The 11,602-nt window shown below is 48.9% G+C and overlaps 1 long non-coding RNA gene across 1 annotated transcript; it reads right to left on the bottom strand.

The window, feature by feature from the left end:
* On the bottom strand, nucleotides 1–984 carry LOC149338443 (uncharacterized). Its single transcript, XR_016283735.1, has 2 exons — nucleotides 764–984; nucleotides 1–147 (listed from the first exon to the last, which is right to left on the bottom strand). It is a non-coding gene; the product is annotated as an uncharacterized LOC149338443 (long non-coding RNA).
* Between the last annotated feature and the right edge of the window lie 10,618 nt (nucleotides 985–11,602).

Here is an 11,602-nt window from a genome sequence, read left to right as displayed (position 1 = left end):
CAATTTGATGCATAGCACGCATATTTTATTGTGGTTGATGATACATCAGCAGAGCAATGGGTTATATTCGGAAAATTTCTTAAATGTGACTCTTCAAATGTGGCAAGCTTGGGACACACATCCGTAATCTTCCCACCCACAGGATTTCTGAAATAAAAAGAACGCGGCAAACATCAGTCATGTGAAATCAATGGCACAATGTAGCAGCCCAAGTAAAAACATATTGGAACCAATTAATATAAGTGTTTAATGCTGCAAGTATAAAAGACAATGCACTTTAACAAATACCTCAATAAGTATAAGGCAATAACAGCTCTCACTTTTCCACACCATATTTGACAATGTATCTGTTCTTTATTTATTCTCATGGGCCTTAGGGCACTAACCTGCGCAGCACTGTACGCGACTGTGCACAGAAAGCCGCAAAGCTTCCGTTGCGAACCACTGCGAACTACACGTGCTTCCTATGGTCTGCCTTTCGCGCGTTGTCACTCTTTATATAGGCACAGTGAACCTAGCGATGCCCTAAAAATTAACAAGATGCTAAAATACTCAGTCCCGCAACTTTGAAGAGGAGTGGGAATTAGCCGCGCGAGTTGAGGGCTCGCGCAGCTGTGTGATGTAGGCTCCCGAAAGTGTGAGAAGAGCACACACTTGTGGAAGCCATCTCCTCGCGCTTACTGCTCCCACTGTCCTGTGAACGAATGTTATATGAGCATGCATTGTCCTAGAAGCAAGTTCCAAGAAGTGTACTGGATCATACCTTCGTAGGCAATCCCATGTGCACTAAGCCTTCTTTAAACCAAGGCCGACGCAGTACGGGATTCCGGTGCTCCACAAGAGCTTCAGGCGCTTCCCGTATCTTTCGAATTGCTTAAGTTACATGCTACTTTCGTCCACAGACCGAAAAAAGCCACACATTATAATAACAAAGCTATAAAGCTCTGCGCGACAGCACTACGCAGCAAATCAACAACAGCGCAGCGCTACGGAGCCGTACTGATGGATTGGACTGACCGCGAACTGACATCTATGATGATGGTGATAGCAGAATGCACGGGAGTTTTGATACGAATGGTTTCAATGGCAAGTTTAGCTAGCAAAACGGTGGACATGTCGCACAACTCCACTAATTTGGAGAAGTTTTATAAATATAAAACTAGTCATTAGTTCTTGCAAAATTCTGCAGCACCTGCTTCTCCTCTTAGATAAATTTAGCTCGTTGGCGGCTCTTGCACTGCAGGTAGGAGTGGAATCGCACCAATTTACAAACATCTTCGCGTCAAACCTTCCAAATGATGTAAATAAAACAGTATACATACACGAAGGACGTGAATTTTCTGTGAAATAAAAAACGTCGATACTCATGGCCTGGGAAAATACTCAGCCTTACATCCTTCGGACGTACACCTCGTCTCTCATGCGGATATACAAAAGTGGACACTGTCCGTACGTCCGGCTGATGTACGAATACGGATATCCGAAATCGGATTGCGTTCGTACGTCTGATGGACGTCCGATCTCGGCAAATGACGTTCGGATCTAGCTCGTACGTCCGACGGATATCTGTGGTTGCTTGGGAAGTATTCCAGCAGCAGCAACACAGCGCACACGCTACTTAGGCCACGGTTCCACTGTTCTTCAGTATTTTCGTCTGCGCATCGGCCCGTGTCATCGCAAAAAAGATAAACCGCTGCTGGCGTGCCTGTCTGAGAACTACTGTACCGGACGCAGCTTTTCTACCCTTACTTGGTTCTACCCTTGGAGCAACTGCCTTGCGGATTGCGTCCGTGCTGTCCGTGCCGCTTGCGTATTTCAAGCCCTCATCGTTACGCCTGCTCTTTCAACTTTCCTCACCATTTTCGTCTACGCATCGGCCCGTGTCATCGCAAGAAGATAACCGCTGCTTGCGTGCCTGTCTCCGAACTACTGTGAGCGCCACCTGGACAACTGTTTTCCTGTGACCACGCATAGCGAACTTCTCACTTTGGCAGCAGCAGCAGCAACACACGCAACTCAGGCCACGGCTCCACTGTCTTACAGGTTGGTGCCTTTTCTTTTTATTGCGAAAGCAATACTACTTGCACTTTCAAGCCTTTGCCGTGACGCGGCGGTGCCATTAATGACCTTTAGATGAACCCCGTGTGACGTCATGCGTGACGTAACGCCGAAGAGCTGGGCGACCATCTCGCGCCGTCGGAGGAAGCGGTGGTGCCTTCACCGGCGCCTAACTCCTGCGCTCTCCGCTAGGAGCGCAACAGGTGTTGTGACGTCACGCCGAAGAGCTGGGCGACCATCTCGCGCCGTCGGAGTAGTCGGAGGAAGCGGCGGTGCCTTCACCGGCGCCTAACTCCTGCGCTCTCCGCTAGGAGCGCAATTGTGGTGTTACGCCGAAGAGATTAGGCTCAAATCACGTCGCTAGTAAGCAGTAGCTGTGCCCGCTCTCTCAGGCCCCATCTCGCGCCGGGCCCCCGGATTAGACTAGATTAGATTAGATTGGATTGGGGTTGGATGGGATTGGATTGGATTAGGTTGCATTGGATTGGATTAGATTGGATTGAATTGGATTAGATTGGATTACATTCGAGTGGATTGTATAACCGATGCATCACCACAAGTCTAACCACAAGCACCACCACCAGCTACACTACCAGCTGAACCATGGCGTAGGTACGGATATTGCTTTCGCAATTACCGGGGTTAACCAAGCTAAGCCACAGCGAATTTTTCGCTTCGCATGTCTGCTGCTGCTGCCAGTTATAACTGATTTAGAAATGAGTTGAGAGACCTGCTTGGTGTGTCAGTCTGGTTGTTCGTGACCAAAAGAGCTTGTTCGTGACCTGCTCTGAGTGTTACAACAGCTACCACATCGGTGACTGCGGGGTTAACGACAAGGGCGCACAGGGCCAAAACAGGTGATGTTAGTATTGTGAAGGACTGCGTACGGGAGGCCTAGGCATGGCCCAAAAGAACCCTCCATCGACTAACACCAGAGACACTGTGTCTGGCTCAAAATTATCGCCCCGTCCCGTCAGCGAGGGCGGTCGTGTGGAATGCAGCGGGCGCAACACGGAGACGTGCGAAATAGCCAGAGGGCTAAGGAGGAGAGGCCGCGCGGGGAGCCCTGCGCGACCACACGCATCCCTGCGGCCCGTTTTGCAGCGCGTCCCCAACTCCCCCCCCCCCCCCTTTGGCGCAGAGACAGGCACGTTTGTGCGTTTGTGTGTGCACGCATGCGCGACTGCAGACGGCCTTGTTGCGAGGTACGGGCTGTGGACTCGGAGAAGGCTAGGAGTTGGGTCTTTATTAAGGGAAGTTAACCAAAAAGAAAAGAGGGCCCCAGTTCCTTGGAAAGTACAGACTGGCTCCCCGAGCAGCTGCTCTCTTCCGCTGCTAGAGGAGGAATCTCTTTGTCCGTTGACGGCCAAGTTTTCGAATGCCGTGGTCGCGTGTCCAAGCCGCGGTTCTTGGAAGAGACCACCCCGGGTTCTGATGCGAGAAGAGAGAGGACAGCCGTGACCCTCATAAATATGTCAACTTCGAGAGGAGTGCGTCTTCGGCTGAACATGAGACCCGCGTTCGCGAAGAGGCCGGCACCCTGCGGCGCAGAGGGTAGGCCGGGACGCTCGCGGCAAAGAGAGTTTCCCGGAGTTCGCGGGCCCACAGGCCAGCAGTGTCTTGAAACGCAACGGCCTTACTAATGGCTCGAGGTGGCGAGGGAGGCCGGCAAGTTAGCACCAAGAGGGCTCCCAGCAGAGGAGGCGAGGAGGACACCGAAGAAAAAAGAAAGAGAGTCCTCAGAGAGACGCGTTGGGGACAGAAGGGACAAAGGACAGAACGAGGGGAGAACGGGCAGAGACGGCGAGGTGGACGGAAGCAGATGGCGCTGGTCTGTAGTCGGTGAGGCCGGACCCGAGGGCATCCGTTGCAAACTGACCGCCAGCCGAGACGCCCAAGAAGCCGGACGCCACAACCCGTCAGAGTACCGCCAGCCGAGACGCCCAAGAAGCCGGACGCCACAACCCGTCAGAGTACCGCCAGCCGAGACGCCCAAGAAGCCTGACGCCACAACCCGTCACAGTCACCGAAACGTGGGACCGCCACCAGGCTGAGCGCCACCCCCGCCAGAGCAGCCGAGAGCGAGGCAGCGGTGACAGCGATGAGCGGAAGACAGCGGTGAGCGGAACTCCCAGTTTCACCTTCAGGCAGAGTGAGAATAAATTAGGTTGATTCGGAGGCGTTGTGTGTGGCTCATTTCTCCTCGCTTCAGCAGAACCCGTAGATAGCAACAAACAACTGTGTTGCATTGTGACTGACCCCCGACAGGCGGGAACGTCACAGTATAAGTTCAACAAGGGGAAGCTTTGGGCCAGTTGGTCAGACATGTTGGGGAGGAGGAATAACCGCAAACTTGACAGGACTGAAGACATTGGTGACATTGGCCAGTCTTCCGAATTTAGGAGCAATTCGACGCAGCTTAAGAGCTTCAAATGCTCTATATTGTTTTATAACGGTGGAGGTGGTGCACATACCCTCTTTGCTAATCAGTAAATTATAAACGTCTTCCCCAATTCCTTTTAGAAGGTGGCCGACTTTGTCTTCTTCAAGCATACTGGAATTCACTAGCTCGCTCAACTTTAAGATAGCTTCGATGTATGCAGTGCAAGTTTCTCCGGGTACTTGCGCCCGGTGAGACAATGTCTGTTCCGCACGCTCCTTCCCTGCCGATTCGTCCCCAAAATTTTCTTGATCTCGCTTGTAAAGGTAGCCTATGAACTTAGTGAATCCCCATGATTTCGGAACCAGTCGAACACAGTGGCGGCAAGAAAGAACACCACATTAGCCAGTTTAGTAGCAGCGTTGCAGCGATTATATTTGCTGACTCTCTCGTAGTGTTTCAGCCACTCGTCAACGTCCTCCTCAGGTTTTCCAAAGAATGTCCGGGGCACTCGATAATGTGCCCAGTTGTTCGCCGTGGAAGGTACTGGTTGCTCGGTATTGTCGTCTCCAGGCATGTCCTATGGCAGTGGCGGGGAGTCAGCGAGTCTACGGCTCCTTCGATAGATGGAGGGCTGCGTGGTCGGTACCCCTCACCTCCACCAATGCTGTTACGTGCTTAGTACGCACGGGAGTTTATTTACAGAGGGATCGATAGATGCAGGACCGCGACGAAGCTCACAAGCGTCCGTCTGCCCTTTGTCTTCCTTTTCCTCTACCGGGCCGACCGACCGTTGATCTTCTGCTTCTTCCGTCGATGTTCTACGAAAGCGCGTGACATATAACTCCTCGCAGACAAAGCCAGTCGGGTGAGTTAAATAGAACCTCGCGAATGAAATCGCTTGAGGCGGGCTACATGCTCCACCTGAGACTGGAGTGACCGGGACCACTAGCAAAATGCTATAACGTAATTCAGGTCGCTTATGCATTCTAACACAACAAACGGTCCAGTATAGTGTGACAGCAGTTTATGACTAAGACCACGCTTGCGTAGAGGTGTCCACAGCCGCACAATGTCGCCATAAACATGAGAAACTTCTTGGTGAATGATTTATGTTATAATGTGGATGATTTTAAAGCTTTCTTAAAACCGGTGGCATCAAAAAATGACCTATTTTTGTGTTTCGCCTAAATTCTTGGAGCTTAAGGAACAAAGTTGATGATGTCACTACCTACATAAATCTTCTCGAACACAAATTTTATGTTTTAGCGTTTACTGAAACATGGTTCACGAACAGCTTAGACATAGCTAACGTAGATGATTACTCAGAAGTTTCCCTTTACAGAAAGAATAATAAAGGTGGTGGCGTGTCATTGTAGTTTTGTCGTGGAATGCCTCATACTTTGTTGGAAAAATATTCAGTTGTCCTTGAAGATTATGAAATTCTGGTCGTGTACTCGTGTGGCATTACACTCATGTTGGTGTATCGGCCGCCATCAGGCAATGTAAACAACTTCTTGACATAATGTAAACAACTTCTTAACATAAACTGAAAATACACTAGCAGATCTGGTTTTACTGAGCAAGTTCATTGTCGTCCTAGAACATTATAACATTGATGTAGAAAGGGACAGTACTACGAATAGAAACTTGGCTGTTCTGATGCTTAGTTACAGTTCTAGAAATGTTATTAATGTGCCCACGCGAGTAACGCAAAGCACTCGAACAACTGTTGATTTGTGTTTCACAGATTTTCCGCGTCATGAAATACGTTCTGGCGTCTTTGCTTGTGACATCAGTGATCATCTTCCGTATTACCCCACCCTAAAGAACTACTGGGGCAAATCACACTCCCAAGTATATAAAAATCAATACTGAAACAATCAATACATTTCACAGTCTTGTACTTGAGGCCGACTGGTCAGAAGTATATAGCGAAAACGACGCGAATGAATCCTACAATATTTTTATCACGAAAGTGAAGAAGTTGTACAACACGGCATTTGCTCTTGTCAACCACGTTAAATTTAAGAAGGCAAAAAAACCTTGGATAAGCAAAGAATTGTACAAACGAACATTACATAAAAATAAGCTCTTTGCCCGCTTTGTAGAAAATAAGGACATCACCATTTACACACGTTTAAAAAAATACGAAACAAACTTGGCTCTGACCTTAAGACGGCAAAACAATACTACGAAAGAGCATTTTACAACAAACATAACTCAGAAATTATCTGGAGAACATTTAATAATTTACTGAGTAGGAAAACTGCAACCGTGCCCCAAGCGATTCTAGTCGAGGATCACAGCTACAAAGGTCTTTCACTTTCGAACAAATTCAACCAGCGCTCTCTGGCAGCAGGCGAGAGCGCGAATTCACAATACCCACTCCCGACCCGTTAACATTTCTCACCAGCTATCAACAGCGTACAATTTTCTGAACCCCACAACAGTATCGGAGATCGCACACTACATATTGCATTTGAAAGACAAATCTGCTGCTGGAGTAGACAACATTAAAGCCCAAACTGTGAAGGCGGTTTGTACAATCATAGCTACCGTTTTTCACATATTTGTGATTTAATGCTCAAAGAAGGTATGTTTCCACAACAGCTGAAAGCTGCAAGGATATCAGTTATACATTGAGGAGGTTCTCAGAAGGATCTTAACAACTATCGACCAATATTTGTCCTGTCTGTTTTTGCAAACATTGCTGAAGTTATTTACACCCGCTTCGTAAATTTTTTAGACAAATCCTCAGTCATAGTAAATTAACAGCACGGCTTTTAAAGAGGAAAATCAACAGAGACTGCTTTATTAAATATAAAAGACGTACTCAATAATGCTGAAAAAAAAATCGTAACATCCGGCTTGTTCCTAGACTTTAGGAAAGCGTTTGATTCCGCTGATCTTAACATATTCCTTAGCAAACTTCAGTTTTATGGAGCACGTGGTACTGCACTCCAACTAATTACTAGCTATCTAAATTCAAGAAAGCAGTGCATTATTGTTAATGACATTCCTTCGGAATATGGCTTAATACGGACTGGCGTGCCACAGGGCTCCATTTTGGTACCACTTCTCTTACTGATGCATATAAATGACATTGCCAATATACCAAACGCTCCTGATATAATACTATATGCGGACGACAAATTGTGTTTTTAGTGGACAACATATTTAAACTATAGTTAACAAATGCAGTCTCTGGCTGAACGAGCTCTCTGTTCGGTTAAATGTTAATAGATTAGAATTAAATGTGAATAAAACAAAGTTTGTACCCTTTAAACCTAAAAACAAAGTTATAGACATGGAACAAATTATTTTTAGAAAAAAATGTTATCTAATGTGCTGAGTCTGTGCGGTTCCTCGGAGTCATATTTAATGAAAAGTTGTTGTGGAATGATCACAAACTCTTTGCGATTGAAAGCCGCACGCTACATTGGCATCACCAATAAATTTAGGTCTATTCTTCCAATTTGGCTAAAAAAACAGCTTTAATTTCCGCTTGTACAATCTCATCTTCACTACTGCCTTCTAGTTTGAGGCAGCACATCGGGCACAATTTTGAAATCACTCTCTTTTTGCTACAAAAAAATAGCGATTACAGTCATTGAAGGTATTTAATATTTAGAGACCACAGTTACACATTGGGGTAGCTGAAAGATATTAAATATTTAGTAGTAGAAGACCTTTATTCGACCATAATTTACAGGCCGAGCATGTCGACCACCTGTGCGACCTGAAGTCGCTGTTCTTCCTACCCTTCAGCGCCAGGCCAGTCGAGCCAGGTGATGGATAAAGAAGGTGGGGGTAGGAATTCGACTTCTCAGCAGCCGGGCAATAGAAGAGGCAATGGGCCAGGTCCGCATAGATACAGGGGCAGTTGGGACAGGAACGGTCCGTTCGATAGCGATACAGAAAGAGGCGGGACGGGGTGATGTCTGCATTCATTTGGATGTGCCGAAGAAGGCGAGCCTCCGGCACCGTGAGTGATGGATGAGGGGGGAGGGTAAAGGCGTTTGTCGAGGCGGAGCTCGAGGTAGACCTCTTTTACCTCCCGACCCCTCTGACACCCTCCTACCCGGCGTACTCGGGCGAACCTAACGCCGATATGGACCACTCAATCACTCTCCGGGAGCTCGATTCGGCTCTGGCTACTAATGCTACACGCTCGGCTCCCGGTGAGGATGCCATTACATACACCACACTTCGCAACCTTTCTGACTGCGCCGAAGAATTCCTCCTTCAAACCTACAATGAAGCCTGGAACAGCGGCTGACTGCGCCGAAGAATTCCTCCTTCAAACCTACATTGAAGCCTGGAACAGCGGCTGCCTGCCGAGCTCCTGGACCTCCTCCCTCATTTAATGAAGCCTGGAACAGCGGCTGCCTGCCGAGCTCCTGGACCTCCTCCCTCATTTCTATGATTCCAAAGCCGGGCAAACCTCCCTCTCTCTCTAACCTCCGCCCAATCTCCCTGACGTCGTGCGTTGGTAAGAACCTCGAGCGAATGGCCCTGACTCGCCTCTCTAATTTTCTCGAGGCGAGGGAGTTCTTGCCCCATTCTCTCATTGGCTTCCGATGCCGCGTGTTCACAGGACATGTTTCTGATTCTCCAGCACACCTTCCTGCCACCTACCCCCACTCAAATTCATGCACTCGTGACCGTCGATGTCCGCAAGGCCTTCGATGGTGTTTGCCACGACCACATCCTTTCTCAACTCGCCTCCTTGGACTGTGGCTCCCGCATGTACTCTTATATCCGCTCATTCCTCTCTAACCGTGTGATTCGCTTTCGAGTAGACACCCATCTGTCCGACCCACACCACCTCACCCGTGGCACTCCTCAAGGTGCTGTTCTCTCTCCTACCCTTTTCAATCTCACTATGGGCCCTCTCGCCTCCCAGCTAGCTGAAATTCCCGACGTGCGTCATATATTTTACGCGATGACATCACTCTCTGGTGTTCATCTGGCTCTCCCGGTCACGTACAGGACACCCTGCAACGTGGCCTAGACCTCATCGACTCCTTTCTCACCACCGCTGGCCTCTCTCCTGCTCCTGAGAAATCCGAGCTTCTCCTTCTCAACCATTCCTCATACCAGCGCGCACACAACAACTTCGTCTCTCTCCGCCTTTCTGGCTCTCCCATTCCTGTTGTCACACAGTGCAAAGTTCTTGGCTTCCCTTTGCATGCGACCAAGAATGCGCAAGCCCTCCACCGCGCTGTCACCACCTGCCACTCGGAACTCACCTCCTGCGGCGCGTGGTCTCTCGACGCTCAGGTCACGAGGCTGATGCGTGCCGAGTTACCCACGCGCTGGCCCTCAACAAGGCATTGTACTTTGCACAATACGCTTCCTTCACTCAGACTCAACTTAACGCTCTCGAGACTGCCCTTGTGGGCCTCTACAAGGCAGCTCTCAACCTCCCTATCACTACCTCTACCACTAAGCTCTTTGCCACAGGCCTCTTCCATCCTCTTCGTTCTCTTCTCAGTCTCCATCGTGACTCGCAGCTCGCCCGGCTTTCCCTTACCCGTCCGGGTCAGTGGTTATTGACTCAAGCGGGTATCTCGCCCATTCCAATCTCCCCGTTTACCTCTCCTATTCCCACCCCGGCTCCCAATCTTCGTATCCTCCCCCTCCCGACCAACATGTCCCCCGTCCTGCACGCCGGCCGTCGTCATGCGGCCGCGCAGCACCATTCCCCTCTCTTTGATACCCAGGGTGTAGCCTACACGGATGCCTCCTTCGTGGCTCCTCGAGCTTCCTGCGGCTACGCCCTGTACCATCCCCACCTCCCTGCTCCTGAAACCCTCACCAGCGGGCCGTATCTACGCCCTCCGGACGCATTGTCCCTCGAGGTCCTCGCCATTGCGCATGCCCTCCAGTCATGTGCACTCCTTCCCTTTCTCCAAGAGTACACATCTATTCAGACTCACAAGCCGCTATACGCCACATACAGAACCGCACCCTAACCCCTTCTCTCCAACAGGAGGTCGAACGAACGGTCTCCGCACTGCAGCCTTCCATCGTTTTCCTCCGCTGGGTCCCTGGGCATTCAGGGATTGACGGCAATGAGCTGGCCCATCAGCTCGCCCTCTACACACCTTTTATAAGGGCGCAGTTGATCCCCTGGCCCGAGCCCTCGGAGGACGGTGGGAGACTCACCATTCGCCGCACCTTAAATGTCTTTAAACTAAATACACTGCGGCTTGCCAGTCATGCTCACCACTTGTTTTACAGAGGTACACTTTCACATATCATGCAAGCTGACCAATACTTAAAATACCAGCTAAGAGATTATCGTACCTGGCCGCCAAGAATAAGAACAAATTATGGTTCTCAAACTCAGCTATACCAGATAATAGTTGTTCTAAATTCTAGCAAACATATAAAAGATCTCATCCATAAATACAGAAATGAGCTCTTGTTTAGGAAAAAAATTAACAGAAATGCTTTTAGTAAGCACTCATAAACTTACACTCGTGAAAATGTTCCTAATCAACGATGTAAATGACTACTTATTTTGTTTCATTTCTTGACGTGCCTATGGTAATTTTGCCACTGTAATTATTTCTTACTAACTTATATGTTATATTACTGTTATACATGTTATGCTGTGTCAGGTGCACCAGGGGGGACGAGCCTCGTCAGGCTTAAAATGTATTTTGCCCTACCCCTCAAGTATGTACACATGCTTGGAATGAAAACTTCCTTCCTTCCTTAGATCCAAGCCCACCAATAAATCTACTTGGCAGCGATGCACTATGCGCATTCACGCCACGGCCGGTATCAGTGGTCCCACGAATTTTTCAAGTAGACGTCGTCCATTTCACAGGGTAACGTATTATGGTTCTTTCCATAAGTGCTTTGAGATGAGAGTGGAAGGCTTCTCAAAGAAAGGTGGATGTAGTATAGTCTGTTCTTGTGCAATCAACCATGTGCATCTGGCAACAAGAAAGATACATTTTCCCATCTTCGTAACCCGTGTGTGATGTTACTCCAGCGGCCGGCACGGTCCCAGACAGTACGGAAATCACTTTGGACCCCCCCAAAATCCAGCACACTCTCCGCTTTCTCTTGACGGGGCTCTTTGCGGGCATTCATCGGGCATCCAGCGACAGATGAAATCACTGTAGACCCGCCTCCAGAAACCTA

This window comes from Amblyomma mixtum, chromosome 6 (genome assembly GCF_055824585.1).
Source record: "Amblyomma mixtum isolate Tamu chromosome 6, ASM5582458v1, whole genome shotgun sequence".
NCBI lineage: Eukaryota > Metazoa > Arthropoda > Arachnida > Ixodida > Ixodidae > Amblyomma > Amblyomma mixtum.
The sequence above is the reverse complement of the archived record's forward strand: the minus strand, read 5'-3'. Positions and strand labels throughout refer to the sequence as shown.